Raw genomic sequence first — 16,070 nt, forward strand, 5'->3', positions numbered from 1 at the left:
GCTAACCCACTGTACGTGTTCCACCCAGATAAATTTCCCAACCCTGAAAAATCGCTAAAAGTCCACATTAGCACCGCACGCATCTTGAAAGTGGTCCCCTTATTAGCATCATAAGTTTCAACGCCATCCCAGAGTTGCTTCAACTCATCCACCAAGGCCTCCAAATAAACATCGATGTCGTTACCTGGCATTTTAGGATCGGGAATAATCATAGATAGTATAAAAGATGCCTGTTTCATGCATAGCCAGGGAAGAAGATTATACGGAATAAAAATCACATGCCAAATGGAATACGTGGTACTCATATTTCTGAAAGGATTAAAACCGTCACTTGCTAAAGCTAAGCGAACACTGCAAGCATCGTTAGAAAAAAAGGATACTTTGCATCAAAGTCTTTCCATGCTTCAGCGTCCCTTGGATGCCTCAAGTACCCATCGTTATTATCTGCCTCCTTATGCCATAACATGTCAGATGAAGTTTTACTACACATGAATAACCGTTGCAGTCATGGTATAAGAGGAAAGTAACGCAGAGTCTTCGCTGGGAAAGGCTTTTCGTTTTTCCTGACAGGTATTTTGAGTTTTGTAACGGAACCCTTTCGCGTCTTCTGCTTCCATCGTGAAGTTCCACACTGCTTGCATTTGGTCGCGTCCTCATCCTCACCCCGATATAACATGCAATCATTCGGGCATGCATCTACCTTTTTGTACTCAATCCCCAACTTTCGGATAGTTTTCTTGGCTTCATACAAAGTGGACGGGAATTTGGCTTGCTCAAATGCATCCCGCAATATGTCCAAAATTATCGACATAGCCTTGTCACTCACACCACACATACACTTAATGTGATAAAGCTTCACTAGGAAAGACAATTTTGAGTATTTCGAGCAGCCGGGATATAATTCCTCCGTTCCATCCGTAAGAAGATCGGCAAAATCCTGTGCCTCGCGACTTCGACCATCGTACAAGTACGACAACTCTATATCATCGTCTTCTACAGGATCCGCTGTTGTGGTCTCCTCACTTCCAGGAGGCATTGTGAAGTTAAACGCCTCGTGCACCATTTAAAGATATGGATTCACCTAGGGTGTAGGTTTCTCAACTGTCGGTGTGCAAGTAGAGCTCTCCTCAACTGATTTCTCACCATGACGCAACCACAAAGTATAGCCAGCGGGAAAGGGCTTTATCAACAGGTGGTCGTACGCATCCTCTCTTGTTTACATAAATTGAAACCCACATTGAGGGCATGGACACTTTATCATGTTATCAGACGATGCATTCGCAAATGCAAAGTCTAGGAACTTATTAAGTCTCCATCTATATTCTATGCTATCTCGTGGCTTAAGAATCCAGGTTTTGTCCATATCTAGTGTACACCAAATATATGGTTTAATAATTAATGTGATACAACTTTTTTATCAATAAAATAATGTTAGGTATCTTACTGTATTCATTCCACATGATATAAGAAATACCGTTCTAAAAACATAACATGTATGGTAAAATAAGTGTGCAACTACGAACATTAAAATTTATACTAAAATGTGCAATAAAGGTAGAATATAAAACTAATATAGAATAAAAAACTAATATAGAACAAATAATCTGTATTTATTTTTAAAAACATCATTTATTTTTTTATAATACTATATTTAATATTTTTATTATTATATTCAAAATGACTTACGTAATTATATTTTGGTAATCACATTATGTACTTTAGATATTATTTTTCTTGTAAAAAATACTCATTTTTCTTCTAAATTTACGTTCTTAAAAGAAAAAATAGTATAAAGATATCTTATATCTTGTATCTATAAGAGTATTTTTTAAAACCTTGGAAAGAATTAATTTTTGAATAATAAGATATGTGATAATTTTTAAAAGAAACCCGCTATAAATTATTGATTTTTTATAATTTTATAATGTACTCTTGATATTGTTATATTTCTTTTATGTAATTATCATATTAAAAATAAAATTATTAAAAAAATTATATATATATATATATATATATATATATATATATAAATCTTTTTAAAAACCAACTCTAATAACTATATGTTAACTATTTTTATAGAATGAAAAAATTTGTCTAAATTTTGGCCCTGCATATTAAACTTTCTGGATCCGTTCCTGTATATGATATTAACTGATTAAAGAGAACATAAAAGGGGATTAAAAAATATGAAGTAACTCCTATAATAATAAATTCTTTAATAATATGTATAATAAAAAAATGCTTTAAAATGATGTAACTCACCAGATATTTTTCCTGGTATAAATTACAAATCATCAATAGAGTGACTACTAACTAGTACTCAGCAGAGAAACACATCAAAGCCATAAAAAACGAGTCAAACTATTTTAATTAAATCTTAAAATTTTTATAAACTAGGATTAATATTTATAATTAGATAATGAATAAGCTAAATATCAATTCAATATGTCAAATAATAACGATATTCATTAATAAATGACCATTTCTTAAAATTAAATAGTCAAGACACCCATTGAGAATATTATTATGATAAATCAATAAGGGAACTAATAAATCCAAGATACTCCAAATAGTACAACATATACACATAACTCATTACGCACCTTATGTTTATTGGTCAAAGATGCCAAAAAAAATTAGTCTGAAATGTGTATTAAATAAAAGTAAAAGAGTTAGTAAACCAAAAAGTACGTCCAAAAAATTATTCTTTTCATCCAAACATTTCCAAAAAATTTTATCATAAAAAATAATATAACATAATTATATTCTAAACAAATAATTTCACGTACAACATACTTAAAAATAAAAAAAAAGAGATCAACAATATAAAAGGTACACAAAACTAATTTATTATTTTTCCCTATATAGAACATGATTAATCGAAAAAATATATATTGAAACCATCATTAAAATTTTTAGTATAACATATTTATAAACATTAGCTAATCAAACAAAAATTACTTTCGGCATAATCAAACAGACTTATTTTCTTTTTTATTGTTTTCTTAAGTGTAGTCGGCTGATTAAGAAAAAATTGGATATTTTAAAAATCGAAATTAAACCGATGAACCGGCCGAGATTTGGTTCGGGTGAACCAAACCGTTACCTGACCGACTTTTTGAAGCAATATCACAAAATCTTCCGTTTCAGCCCACAATTAACCCTAATTAGAACCCACTCCAAGAGAAATGAAGAGATGCTGCTTTTAAAGTTCAGAGCGCCGCCCTCACGCGAAGGTCTCCGCCGAATCTCCTCAAGCGGATTGCCCTTCACCTGCGGCCAGCCATATTCGCGTGCCGCCGCTGTTGGTCCTCGGGTCGCTCCCTTTCCCTCCGTCGCAACGCTCTTTCCCTTCCATTAAGCAGCCATTGTGGTCAGCGCGAAGCCTCCCTCACGCACCCAAGCTGTCGCAAGCTCTATTCGTTTCTCGGTCTGAAGGTGCTCCAATACTGCTACTTGCTTTGGTCACTTGGTGGCTCTGTCTCCCCTACATCAACGTTGACATTTGGTCGAGCTTCCAGGTATTTTTCTCTATTTATGTAACTGAATATGCATGCTTTTTTTAACTGATTTTTGTTTGTTTATTTAACTCAATATTCATGCTTTTTTATTTTTAGTTTTAATGTATATGTAACTCTATTTTAGTGATACACTAAGTCTGGTTCCTTGTTATACCATGTTTATAGTTTGGTTTCAATTAAACAAAATAAATAAAGCCGTTAGGCTTGTGCAGTCAATAATTCCTTATTGATACTAAATTGATAACATTAGATAAATTAGTCCATAATAAATAAATTAGTTCAATGTCTCTTAAAATTATTATTATATTTTGGATGAACGACACATGAAAGCTTAATCGGTGGCTTTCAATTTTATAATGCTAGAAGCTATGTACGAAGATAAATCATATGATGATGATTATGGTATCTGTAATTAATGACTATAACTTTTGATAATACTTCAAAAATCATCTTAAAATCAAAGTTATAATTTTATTTTATGTAAAACTATTTTGATTTGTGAACATCATTTTGAGTCCCCTACTTAATTTATTGTGTTTTATTTGAGTCCCCTACTTAATCTATTAATGAGATTTTTACTTACATGAAAAATTAAGAACATCGAAAATTTGAGTTTAAAAATTGGAGAAGAGATTAGTATCTAACACTTAAAATGGTGGTACCTGGATGAATGTGTCGTTGGAAATATTCTAAAACTCACAGAAGACTAATGTTGGCTCCTAACATTTGAAAAGAAGAAGAGTGGAGACTTTTGAGTTTAGAATTATATGGGATGAAATATGTTATTATATAGACATTTTTGTACCTTTAAAATATAACTAATAATCAAATTTGTTTTGAAGATAAGAAAAAAAATCAAATTTGCCATCCTTGACCGGATTTACAGTCACTTTTTTAACAGAAGGCATTTGTTTAGATACAAATAATTAATTAAAAGGATAAATTAATTATATAAAAGATTAAATTTATTAGAAGTAGAAACGGGCTACTCAAAAACGATAAATTAAAAATTTAAATTTGAAATCAAATTAGGCAGTTAAGTAAACGGCAAAAATCTGATTCAGATGAAGTTGTTAGGATTTCAAAAAATCACCCAATATTTTAGCAGTCACTCTCTCCCGTCTTGTTAAATAGTGTGCGCCTCCTTCACTCCGAGCCAGTTTATAATTCTGATTTCGTATAATCTTTTTCATGAATACTGAACTTACTCCTCTGCGCAGTAATCATGTCTTCTTAATCATTGAGAAGAAGGCTCTTAAATTTAGTTAAAGGTTGAAGTGATTCTGAAACAGTGGTTTTTGGCTCTATATTTTCTGCTCAGTCACCTAAGGTTAATGTATTTTATTTCATTTTTCCTTTTGTTCATTCTTATGTATTTAATTCCTATAGTGTCTATCTTTCTGCATTTCATGCTTAGGTTGATGATGATTTCTCCTATGTAACATATTTTCTTTTGCTTTCGCGTTTGTTTTTTGATTATGTTTTTGTTGTTCCTGCAACATAGTTCCAAATAACAAAGATAAGCATGTAACTTGGACGTGAAGATGAATTGAATTCAGTTAGCTTTTCCAAGTTCTTTGAATCATCTTAACAAAGTTTTCATTGCATATAATTAGACTCATTATTAAGTATCTCTTACTATATTTTATTTTATTTTAGTTATTTGTTTATTTGTGTTGAGTCGGGTATTAGGTAGAAAATCTGAGTCATACTAATAAATTGCTTTAAAATTTACTACTTTATTGAAAAATTGTTGAAATTCTTGTGTGGAAATTTATTACTTTATTGAAAAATTGCTGAAATTGTTGCTGGAAATAATGAGATTGTTTAATCCTATTAATCCACATGGACATCAAGAACCTTCTTCTCCTACACAACCTTCTCTTCTTTGCACTGTGGGCAACGGTCCCTGTCACTCATGGTTTTGCCAGTACCCTTACATTCATTGCAAAGATGCTGCATTTGCTGAATAATAGAGGGACCAAGGTGCCTGATAGAAACCTTCATACCAGTTCCTTGGCAACCAGCGCACTTTGTAGAATTCCCAGACTTGTACTCTTTGCTGCAAAGTTCAATAACACAAACAGCCACACAAACGTAAGAAACCAGTGTACATACAATCAATCACATCATAATAGAGTACCGATAACTTGAAATTTTGATATGATTATACTTACCCATTGCACTTTGAGCAAAGTACATTGCGAGAGAGCGAGAGCTTCTTAGATGTTCTGAGGTATAGGTCTTCAAGCGAGACCTTGAGGGGGTGAACCACATCTTCTCCCCTTTTCTACCTCCTCCCTCTGCTACTACCACCTGTTCAAAGAAGCCATCAACAAATCTCTCAAAACCCAATCAAAATACAAAATTAACACAACCAATAAAAATTTTCCGAAACTGAAAAAACATCTGATTATAACATACCGCCGCCAAAGAGACTCCCACCAAAGAAAGACTGGAAGATATCAAATGGGTCGTGGCTGCCACCCATTCCTTCTTTGAGAGCATCCTCACCCTACTGATCATAAATCTCACGCTTTTCAGGATGACTCAGAACCTCATAAGCCTGGGCAAGCTCTTTAAACTGCAACAAACCAATCCAAAATCCATATTAACATCTGCTCCATTCCTCACCTCAACTACACACAAAATTCACAGAGCAAATCTATTTCACAAAAGCAAAATAAGAAATAATGTTTGACCACACAATGCATCATCATATATTGAATCAGCTAAGCTGAACATACCAGCTTCAACCACGCTAGAGTTAACATAATCTTCATCCTTTTCATCAAAATTCTCAGTCGTACTTCCGCTCCCATTTGAAGGTGAGTTGAAACTGCAATGCACAGTCTTGCTCTTGCACTTTCGCATGTTTATATGGAAAGAAAGAACAGTGGCCTTATCTCTGCTACACCTAAGTCCCCAAAATTAAGTTCGAATACATTTAGCCTTCATTGATCCAATTAAAGGAACACTGCAGAGCCCTGCTACTTTGGCACGAACAGTGGGGATCACAACCGGTCCCTTCAGATTTAAAGAACCCATTCTACCTTTATAATACATATATTCTAACAACCTTCACCAAAAAATTCACAAACCTTTTAGCCATCATGATCTAAAACTTGTATAACCCGTTCATAAGCATGTTGAATGATTATTAATTAAATTTAAAAGCAAAACGCACCTCGAACTCGAATTTTGAAGTGTGAAGCTTTAGGATCAGACGATGATCCAGTCACCGATCAACGCAAGAATATTGAAGAATCGGGTTAAATAGGTTTGTGAATTCAGAAGGGAAAATTAATTATATGTGTATTATTAGTACATATCTGATCAGATCAAGGTGGAAAGTGAAAAGAAGAATTGAGATCTGAGAGTGAAAAGAAGTAACGGAATTGAATTGAATCGAATTGAAGTGATGAATAGGGCTCAGAAAAAAGGGGGATATAAGAGAGGATAAGAGATTCTTCTTCTTGTGTTGAGGGAGAGTGAGAGAAGGATCCAAAATCAATAATCAATAAATAAATCTTACAAAGAAAGCATGGGTCCACCGCATGCATCAGCTTCAGCATCATCTCATAGTAAAATATGAAATCACTATTCTACCCTCCTACATCCTTTTCCTCTCTCGCTCTCTCTCTCTCTCTCTATCTCTCTTAAGTTTTAACTGAACTGGGTTTATATATATATATATATATATATATATATATATATATATATATATATATTTATTTGCATGTCATAAATCAGCTCAATCCGAAGTCCAAACACATCTCATAGTACAAATTGTTGTTTTGCCTTATTTTCATCATGCTATCATGCTATTCTTGAGCTTGAATTGCAATTTGTTCGGATATCTGAGATATTGTTGAGATATTGATGCTGGGATTCGTGAGTTTGAGTTGCATTTTGATTAAATGATTTTCATTCTTAGTTCTGTCTCCAACCACTAATCTGTGATTGTGTTTTTATATTTAGGAACAAGATATGATTTTATTATTGTTATTCGTTCATCCATTGACTCCAAGATTTGATTGTTCTTGGTGTTTCTTTTCTTCTCCTTTTTTGTTTAAGTCCTTTGCTGCTTTTTGTTGAGCTTGATCTCTGAAATTTTGCTATTACTTTTGTTTATGTTGATCTGCTTTTTTGTTTTTTAAATTTTCTCCACATAAAATTATAAGCCAATTATAAGCTTCGTTTTTCTTTTGTTGGATTTGCTTGTTCCTTTGGTTTGGACAGGGAGGGTTAACAAAATCAAACTTTGATCCTGTATTGTATATATATATATATATATATATAGTAGCTTTTTCCTTTTAGTTTGAACCTATCTCTAACACAATGTATATATTATCATATGACATTAAAATATAATACACAGTAGTAATCGATTCCTTTGCATAGTCAAACACACATGAATTAATTCTTAACATGTGCAGAAAAGTGTATGGTTTATCCCTCTTGTTCTTGTGCCGAATTAATGCTTAGATGTTATTTAGATTAGCTATTGTCATTAGATATTATAAAGAACGAAAAACTAGTTGTAATGCACTTAAATAGTTTAAAAAAACTATAGTATTAATTTTACTATTTAAAAATTGTGGTTTGAAAATCGGAATTTCTAAAAACTGATTTTAAAACTGAATTTTTGGTTAAAAAACCAGATTTAAAATTGGATTTTAAATTTGGATATTATAAAACTAGATTTAAAATCGGTTTATATATAAAACCGGACTTAAATATTAAAACCAGTTTAAAACCGGTTTTTATTTTTTCAGACTGGTTTAGAACCGATTTCTCTTTTTAATCCGGTTATAGTTTGGTTCTATAACAGTTGATATTGCGGAAGAAACAATAAATTTTTTGGCTCTGCCTAAACAACTATTTCAATTTTATTTGTTTACTTGAGATTATTTGTTTACTTGAGTTATTTTATTAAAACATAATATTATATTGATGTAAGGTTTTGGGTTTAATGTTATATATATATATATATATATATATATATAGTTATACGTCAGAAGCTTGATCACAAGAGGAATGGAACTCAAGCATATGCATATATAAGCTAAGGCAGAGTATAAATAAAACTAGTTTATATTGTTAATTTATAATAATATATTCTCGAATTTATCCTTATCTAAAAGGGTTTTATTTTACTAAAACACCTATCAAATATTGATTCAAAATAGAAACACATCAATTATTGAATGTCTATCTAATTTGCAGGCTTTTGATTTTAGGAGCTCTCATCAGAACTTGAATGTGAACTTTATCCCACAGGCCATAAAGGTAGTAGTATGGGCAGGAAGGAAGAAATAATCCCTGTATATATAATATGTAATGAAATTAATAATGAATCATTCAACATGCCTACTTTAGTGGCTTTACTGTTAAAATATTTGAGATAACATGCATGTATATATTTGACTTAATATTGTAGTAATTTTGTTGTCTGAAGCTGAAATTGCAATGCCCCACATGTGTTACTTTACTTGCAAGATAACCCAGTTACTATGCTACCAAACATTTACAAAATTAATTAGATTTACTTCTAAAAATTGTCGCTATATAAAGGTTGAATAACCATCAATATTCACTGACTCTTACCCCCAATCTTTGGATTAAGGCCTCAAAACTGGACATGACTTGTTTAGGGACATTTTAGTGCGATAGATGTTTAAAGGTCGTATGATTCTATATACCAACAACTGTAATGCTCGCTTTGCTTTGATTTAATCAAGGTAGCAGTTTCATTAATTTCTCACATCACTTGGAGACTTATTTTTTGGGGATAAAAATTTTTTGTCATGTCATCTTTAACACCACCAAGTTTGTCTCCTATATTAGCACCTTTAAAAGTTGATACCAGACTTTTTTTGATTAATTAATTTCATGTATTTATTACTATTTAGGCATTAAAATTGTTAAATAGTGCACTATATTGTTTGAAACTTGATTCATGTAATTGATATAATCATTGTGCACTATTGAGTTTTACATTGTTGTTCTCTTGCTAAAGGAATAGTCAAATTCCAAGAAAATCTCGGTACACCGTTAGTACTACAGCCGGACCTGTAGCTGCCCCTGATAGTCAACAACACGCTACTCCGGTGAGTTATTTAATGCACAACTTAGATCAAATGTTCATTTTCCTATTAGGATAGACTTTTATTCAATATAATTTGTGGGAATACTGAAAAAAATTAGTTCATGTACTAACTACTTTGTTTTTAGCACTGATGAGCGGATAATTTATACGCTTTTTGGCATTGTTTTTACTTAGTTTTTAGTATGATTTAGTTGGTTTTTAGTATATTTTTATTAGTTTTTAATTAAAAATCATATTTCTGGACTTTACTATGATTTTGTGTATTTTTCTGTGATTTCAGGTATTTTCTGGCTGAAATTGAGGGAGCTGAGCAAAAATCTGATTCAGGCTGAAAAAGGACTGCTGATGCTGTTGGATTCTGACCTCCCTGCACTCAAAGTGGATTTTCTGGAGCTACAGAACTCCAAATGGCGCGCTCTCAATTGCGTTGGAAAGTATACATCCAGGGCTTTCCAGCAATATATAATAGTCCATACTTTTCTCAAGGATAGATGACGTAAACTGGCGTTCAACTCCATTTCCATGTTGCAGTCTGGCGTCCAGCGCCAGAAACAAGTTACAAGTTGGAGTTCAACGCCAGAAACAGGTTACAACCTGGCGTTGAACGCCCAAAACAGCCCAGGCACGTGAGAAGCTTAAGTCTCAGCCCCAGCACACACCAAGTGGGCCCCAGAAGTGGATTTCTGCGCTATCTATCATAGTTTACTCATTTTCTGTAAACCTAGGTTACTAGTTTAGTATTTAAACAACTTTTAGAGATTTATTTTGTATCTCATGACATTTTAGATCTGAACTTTGTAATCTCTGACGGCATGAGTCTCTAAACTCCATTGTTGGGGGTGAGGAGCTCTGCTGTGTTTCGATGAATTAATGCAACTATTTCTGTTTTCTATTCAAACACGCTTGTTTCTATCTAAGATGTTCATTCGTACTTCAATATGATGGATGTGATGATCTGTGACAGTCATCACCATTCTCAACCTATGAACGCATGCCTGACAACCACCTCCGTTCTACTTTCGATTGAATGAATATCTCTTGGATTCCTTAATCAGAATCTTCGTGGTATAAGCTAGAATCCATTGGCAGCATTCTTGAGAATCCAGAAAATCTAAACCTTGTCTGTGGTATTCCGAGTAGAATTCAGGGATTGAATAACTATGACGAGCTTCAAACTCATGAGTGTTGGGCGTAGTGACAGACGCAAAAGGATCAATGGATCCTATTCTGACATGATCGAGAACCGACAGATGATTAGCCGTGCGGTGACAGCGCACCTGGACCTTTTTCACTGAGAGGACGGATGGTAACCATTGACAACGGTGATCCACCAACACACAGCTTGCCATAGGAGGAACCTTGCGTGTGTGAAGAAGAAGATAGGGAGAAAGCAGAGATTCAGAAGACAAAGCATCTCCAAAACTCCAACATATTCTCCATTACTGCATACCAAGTATTTATTTTATGTTCCCTTGTTCATTTGCAAGTCAATTGATAATTATAATTGACCTCCTAACTGAGATTTACAAGGTAACCAGAGATTGCTTCAAACCAACAATCTCCGTGGGATTCGACCCTTACTCACGTAAGGTATTACTTGGATGACCCAGTGCACTTGCTGGTTAGTGGTACGAATTGTGAAAAGTGTGATTCACAATTCGTGCCCAAGTTTTTGGCGCCGTTGCCGGGTATTGTTTGAGTTTGAACAACTAAAGGTTTATTTTGTTGCTTAGATTAGGAATAATTTATTTTTGTTGCTATAGAGTCATTAAATTCCGAGTCCTTTATTTCCTTTTCAAAAATTTTTTCAAAAATATTATTTTTCTTTATCAATTTTTAATTTTTTTCGTGAGTTTAGTGTCTTGTTCTGTGTCTTTTCTTGTTTTTCTTGTGTTTTTCCAAAGCATTAGTCTTTAAAAAGGAATTTATTTTTAGTTAGTGAAAATATACCTTTTCAAAACAAGTGTTACATTTACAGCTCAATTGGCTAGAGTATTGGTTTATGTTCTTGATGATTGAGCACCGGTTCTATTAAAAATCTTTTTCAAAAATAATTTTTCTTGATTTAATCTTGTGCCAAACTTTAAGTTTGGTGTTTTCTTGTTAATCTTTATATAATTTTTGAAAAGTTATTTTGGTCTTCTAAAAATTTGAAGTTTGGTGTTCTTTCTTTTGTTCTTGGTGTTCTTGTGAATCTTCAAAGTATTCTTGAGTCTTCTTTGTGTCTTGATCTTAAAATTCTTAAGTTTGGTGTTCCTTGGTGTTTTTCCTCCAAAATTTTCGAAAACAAGGAGCATTAGATCTAAAAATTTTAAGTCTTGTGTCTTTTATGTGTTTTTCTCTTTCATCATAAAATTCAAAATTAAAAAAAAAATATCTTTTCTAACTATTTTTAAGCCATATTTTCGATTTTTTTTTTAAAAATTCAGATTTCAATTTCAAAATTTTTCAAATCTTATCCTTTTAAGATTAAAAAAAAAATATTATATCTTTTTCAAAACAAATCTATATCTTTTCCTTAAAATCTTTTCAACTCATAAATATCTTTTTCAAATCTTCACAATATCTTTTTCAAAACAAATTTATCTTTTTCAAATATCTTTTATATTTTTTATTACATCTTTTTCCTATCATATTTATCTTTTACAAATCATATCTTTTTCAAAACTTCCTAACCATTTTTTTTCTTCTTTCTCTCTCTCCATTTTTTGAAAATCTTCACCCATTTTTATTTATTTTATTTTAATTTATTTTATTTTTGAAATAAATAAATAAATATTTTTTCTCTATTTTACATCATCTCCCTTTCTCCATCATGGATCTAAGTGGAAATGAACAGTCCAGAAGGACTCTGGGGTCATATGCTAACCCCACCACTACTTCATATAGGAGTAATATCAGTATACCCTCCATTGGAGTTAGTAGCTTTGAGTTTAATCCTCAGCTCATTATCATGGTGCAGCAAAGTTACCAGTATTCTGGTCTTCCACAGGAAGAACCTACGGAGTTTCTGGCACAGTTTTTACAAATTGCTGATACAGTACATGATAAGGAAGTAGATCAGGATGTCTACAGATTATTACTGTTTCCATTTGCTGTAAAAGACCAAGCTAAGAGGTGGTTAAATAACCAACCTAAGGCTAGCATAAAGACATGGAAACAACTGACAGAAAAATTCCTGAATCAATACTTTCCTCCAAAACGGATGACATAGCTAAGGCTGGACATCCAAGGCTTTAAACAAGGAGATAATGAATCTCTTTATGATGCCTGGGAGAGATACAGAGAGATGCTAATAAAATGCCCCTCTGAGATATTTTCAGAGTGGGTTCAGCTAAACATCTTCTATTATGGGCTTACAGAAAGAGCTCAGATGTCTCTAGATTACTCAGCTGGTGGATCTATCCACATGAGGAAGACAATTGAAGAAGCTCAAGAGCTCATTGATACAGTTGCCAGAAATCAGCATCTGTACTTAAGCAGCGAACCTTCCATGAAAGAAGAGGCTAAAACAGTGACTACTGAACTCAGTCCTGCTGAACAAGCTACTGAATTCAATCAGCAATTGGATTTTCTAACAAAACAGTTAGCCGAATTCAAAAAGAGACTACAAGAGACAAGGATGGCTAATATAAATATGGAAGAACAATTAAAGCAAACAAAGCAGCAGCTGTCAAAACAAATAACAGAAGAATGCCAAGCAGTTCAATTAAGAAGTGGGAAAACATTAAATATCCCACCTCAAGGCAGCAGGAAGCCAAGAAATGAGCAAACTATCCAAATTCCATTTGAGGACAGTAAGAGCCCGGGGAAAAATAATTCTGGCGCTAAAACGCCAGAAATTGGGTGGAAGACTGGCGCTGAACGCCCAAACCATGCTCAGGACTGGCGTTCAACGCCAGAAACAAGCAAGGAACTGGCGTTGAACGCCCAAAGGAAGCACAGTTCTGGCGTTCAGACGCCAGGAACAGATGAGGAGTTGGCGTCTAACGCCACTCCAGCTTCCAACCCTGGCTTTCAAATGCCAGGGAGGGATCAGACACCTGCAAGTGCTGATAATAAATCCCTCAAGAAGGCTTCTCAACCTACCTCTGTAGGAAATAAACCTGCAGCAACTAAGGTTGAGGAATACAAAGCCAAGATGCCTTAGCCTCAAAAACTCCACAAAGAGGAGCAGGATAAGCAATTTGCCCGCTTTCCAGACTATCTCAGGACTCTTGAAATAAAGATTCCGTTTGCAGAGGTGGTGCACGAAATTGTGATGTCACATTCATAATTTGTCACAACTTCGATACAACTAACCAGCAAGTGCACTGGGTCGTCCAAGTAATACCTTACGTGAGTAAGGGTCGAATCCCACGGAGATTGTTGGTATGAAGCAAGCTATGGTCACCTTGTAAATCTCAGTCAGGCAGATATAAAGTGATAATGGTGTTTTCGAATATTATATAATAAAATAGGGATAGAGATACTTATGTAAATCATTGGTAGGAATTTCAGATAAGCGAATGGAGATGCTTTTCTTTCCTCTGAACCTCTGCTTTCCTGCTATCTTCATCCAATCAGTCTCACTCCTTTCCATGGCTGGCTTTATGTGATACATCACCACTGTCAATGGCTACTTTCGGTCATCTCTCGGGAAAAAGATCCAGTGCCCTGTCACGGCACGGCTAATCGTCTGGAGGCATCACCCTTGCCAATGGCTTCATCTTATCCTCTCAGTGAATAATATGCTCACGCACCCTGTCACGGCACGGCTATTCATCTGTCGGTTCTCGATCATGCTGGAATAGGATTTACTATCCTTTTGCGTCTGTCACTAACGCCCTGCAATCGCGAGTTAGGAGCTCGTCACAGTCATTCATTCATCGAATCCTACTCAGAATACCACAGACAAGGTTTAGACCTTCCGGATTCTCTTGAATGCCGCCATCATTCTAGCTTACGCCACGAAGATTCCGGTTAAGAGATCTAAGAGATATTCATTCTAGCTTATTTCATGTAGAACGGAAGTGTTTGTCAGGCACGTGTTCATAGGGGAGATGGTGATGAGCGTCACACATAATCATCACCTTCATCACGTTCTTGGGTGCGAATGGATATCTTAGAAGCGAAATAAGATGAATTGAATAGAAAACAGTAGTACTTGCATTAATCTTTGAGGAACAGCAGAGCTCCACACCTTAATCTATGGAGTGTAGAAACTCTACCGTTAAAAATACATAAGTGAAAGGTCCAGGCATGGCCGAGATGGCCAGCCCCCAAAACGTGATCAAAGGATCATAAGGTAATCCAAAGATGCCTAATACAATAGTAAGAGGTCCTATTTATAATAAACTAGCTACTAGGGTTTACATGAGTAAGTATTTGATGTATAAATCCACTTCCGGGGCCCACTTGGTGTGTGTTTGGGCTGAGCTTAAGTGTTGCACGTGCAGAGGCCAATTGTGGAGTTGAACGCCAGTTTTTGTGCCAGTTTGGGCGTTCAACTCTGGTTTTGGATCCTTTTCTGGCGCTGGACGCCAGATTTGGGTAGAAAGCTGGCGTTGAACGCCAGTTTACGTCGTCCATTCTTGGCCAAAGTATGGACTATTATATATTGCTGGAAAGCCTGGGATGTCTACTTTTCAACGCAATTGGAAGCGCGCCATTTCGAGTTCTGTAGCTCCAGAAAATCCACTTTGAGTGCAGGGAGGTCAGAATCCAACAGCATCAGCAGTCCTTTTTCAACCTCTGAATCTGATTTCTGCTCAAGTCCCTCAATTTCAGCCAGAAAATACCTGAAATCATAGAAAAACACACAAACTCATAGTAAAGTCCAGAAATGTAAATTTAACACAAAATCTATTAAAAACATCCCTAAAAGTAACTAGATCCTACTAAAAACATACTAAAAACAATGTCAAAAAGCGTATAAATTATCCGCTCATCACAACACCAAACTTAAATTGTTGCTTGTCCCCAAGCAACTGAAAATCAAAATAGGATAAAAAGAATAGAATATACTATAAATTCCAAACTATCAATGAAACAGAGCTTCAATCATATGAGCGGGACTTATAACTTTTTGCCTCTTGAATAGTTTTGGCATCTCACTTTATCCATTGAGGTTCAGAATGATTGGCATCTATAGGAACTTCAGATTTCGAATAGTGTTATTGACTTTCTTAGTTCAGTATGATGATTCTTGAACACAGCTTCTTTATGAGTCTTGGCCGTGACCCTAAGCATTTTGTTTTCCAGTATTACCACCGGATACATAAATGCCACAGACGCATAATTGGGTGAACCTTTTCAGATTGTGACTCAGCTTTGCTAAAGTCCCCAATTAGAGGTGTCCAGGGTTCTTAAGCACACTCTTTTTTTTTGCTTTGGACCTTGACTTTAACCGCTCAGTCTCAAGTTTTCACTTGACACCTACACGCCACAAGCACATG

The 16,070-nt window shown here is 34.5% G+C and overlaps 1 pseudogene; it reads right to left on the reverse strand.

Moving 5' to 3' along the window:
* Nucleotides 1-5,357: 5,357 nt before the first annotated feature.
* On the reverse strand, nucleotides 5,358-6,395 carry LOC112786133 (dnaJ protein homolog; annotated as a pseudogene).
* Nucleotides 6,396-16,070: the final 9,675 nt, after the last annotated feature.

The sequence above is a fragment of the Arachis hypogaea genome, chromosome 20 (genome assembly GCF_003086295.3).
Source record: "Arachis hypogaea cultivar Tifrunner chromosome 20, arahy.Tifrunner.gnm2.J5K5, whole genome shotgun sequence".
NCBI lineage: Eukaryota > Viridiplantae > Streptophyta > Magnoliopsida > Fabales > Fabaceae > Arachis > Arachis hypogaea.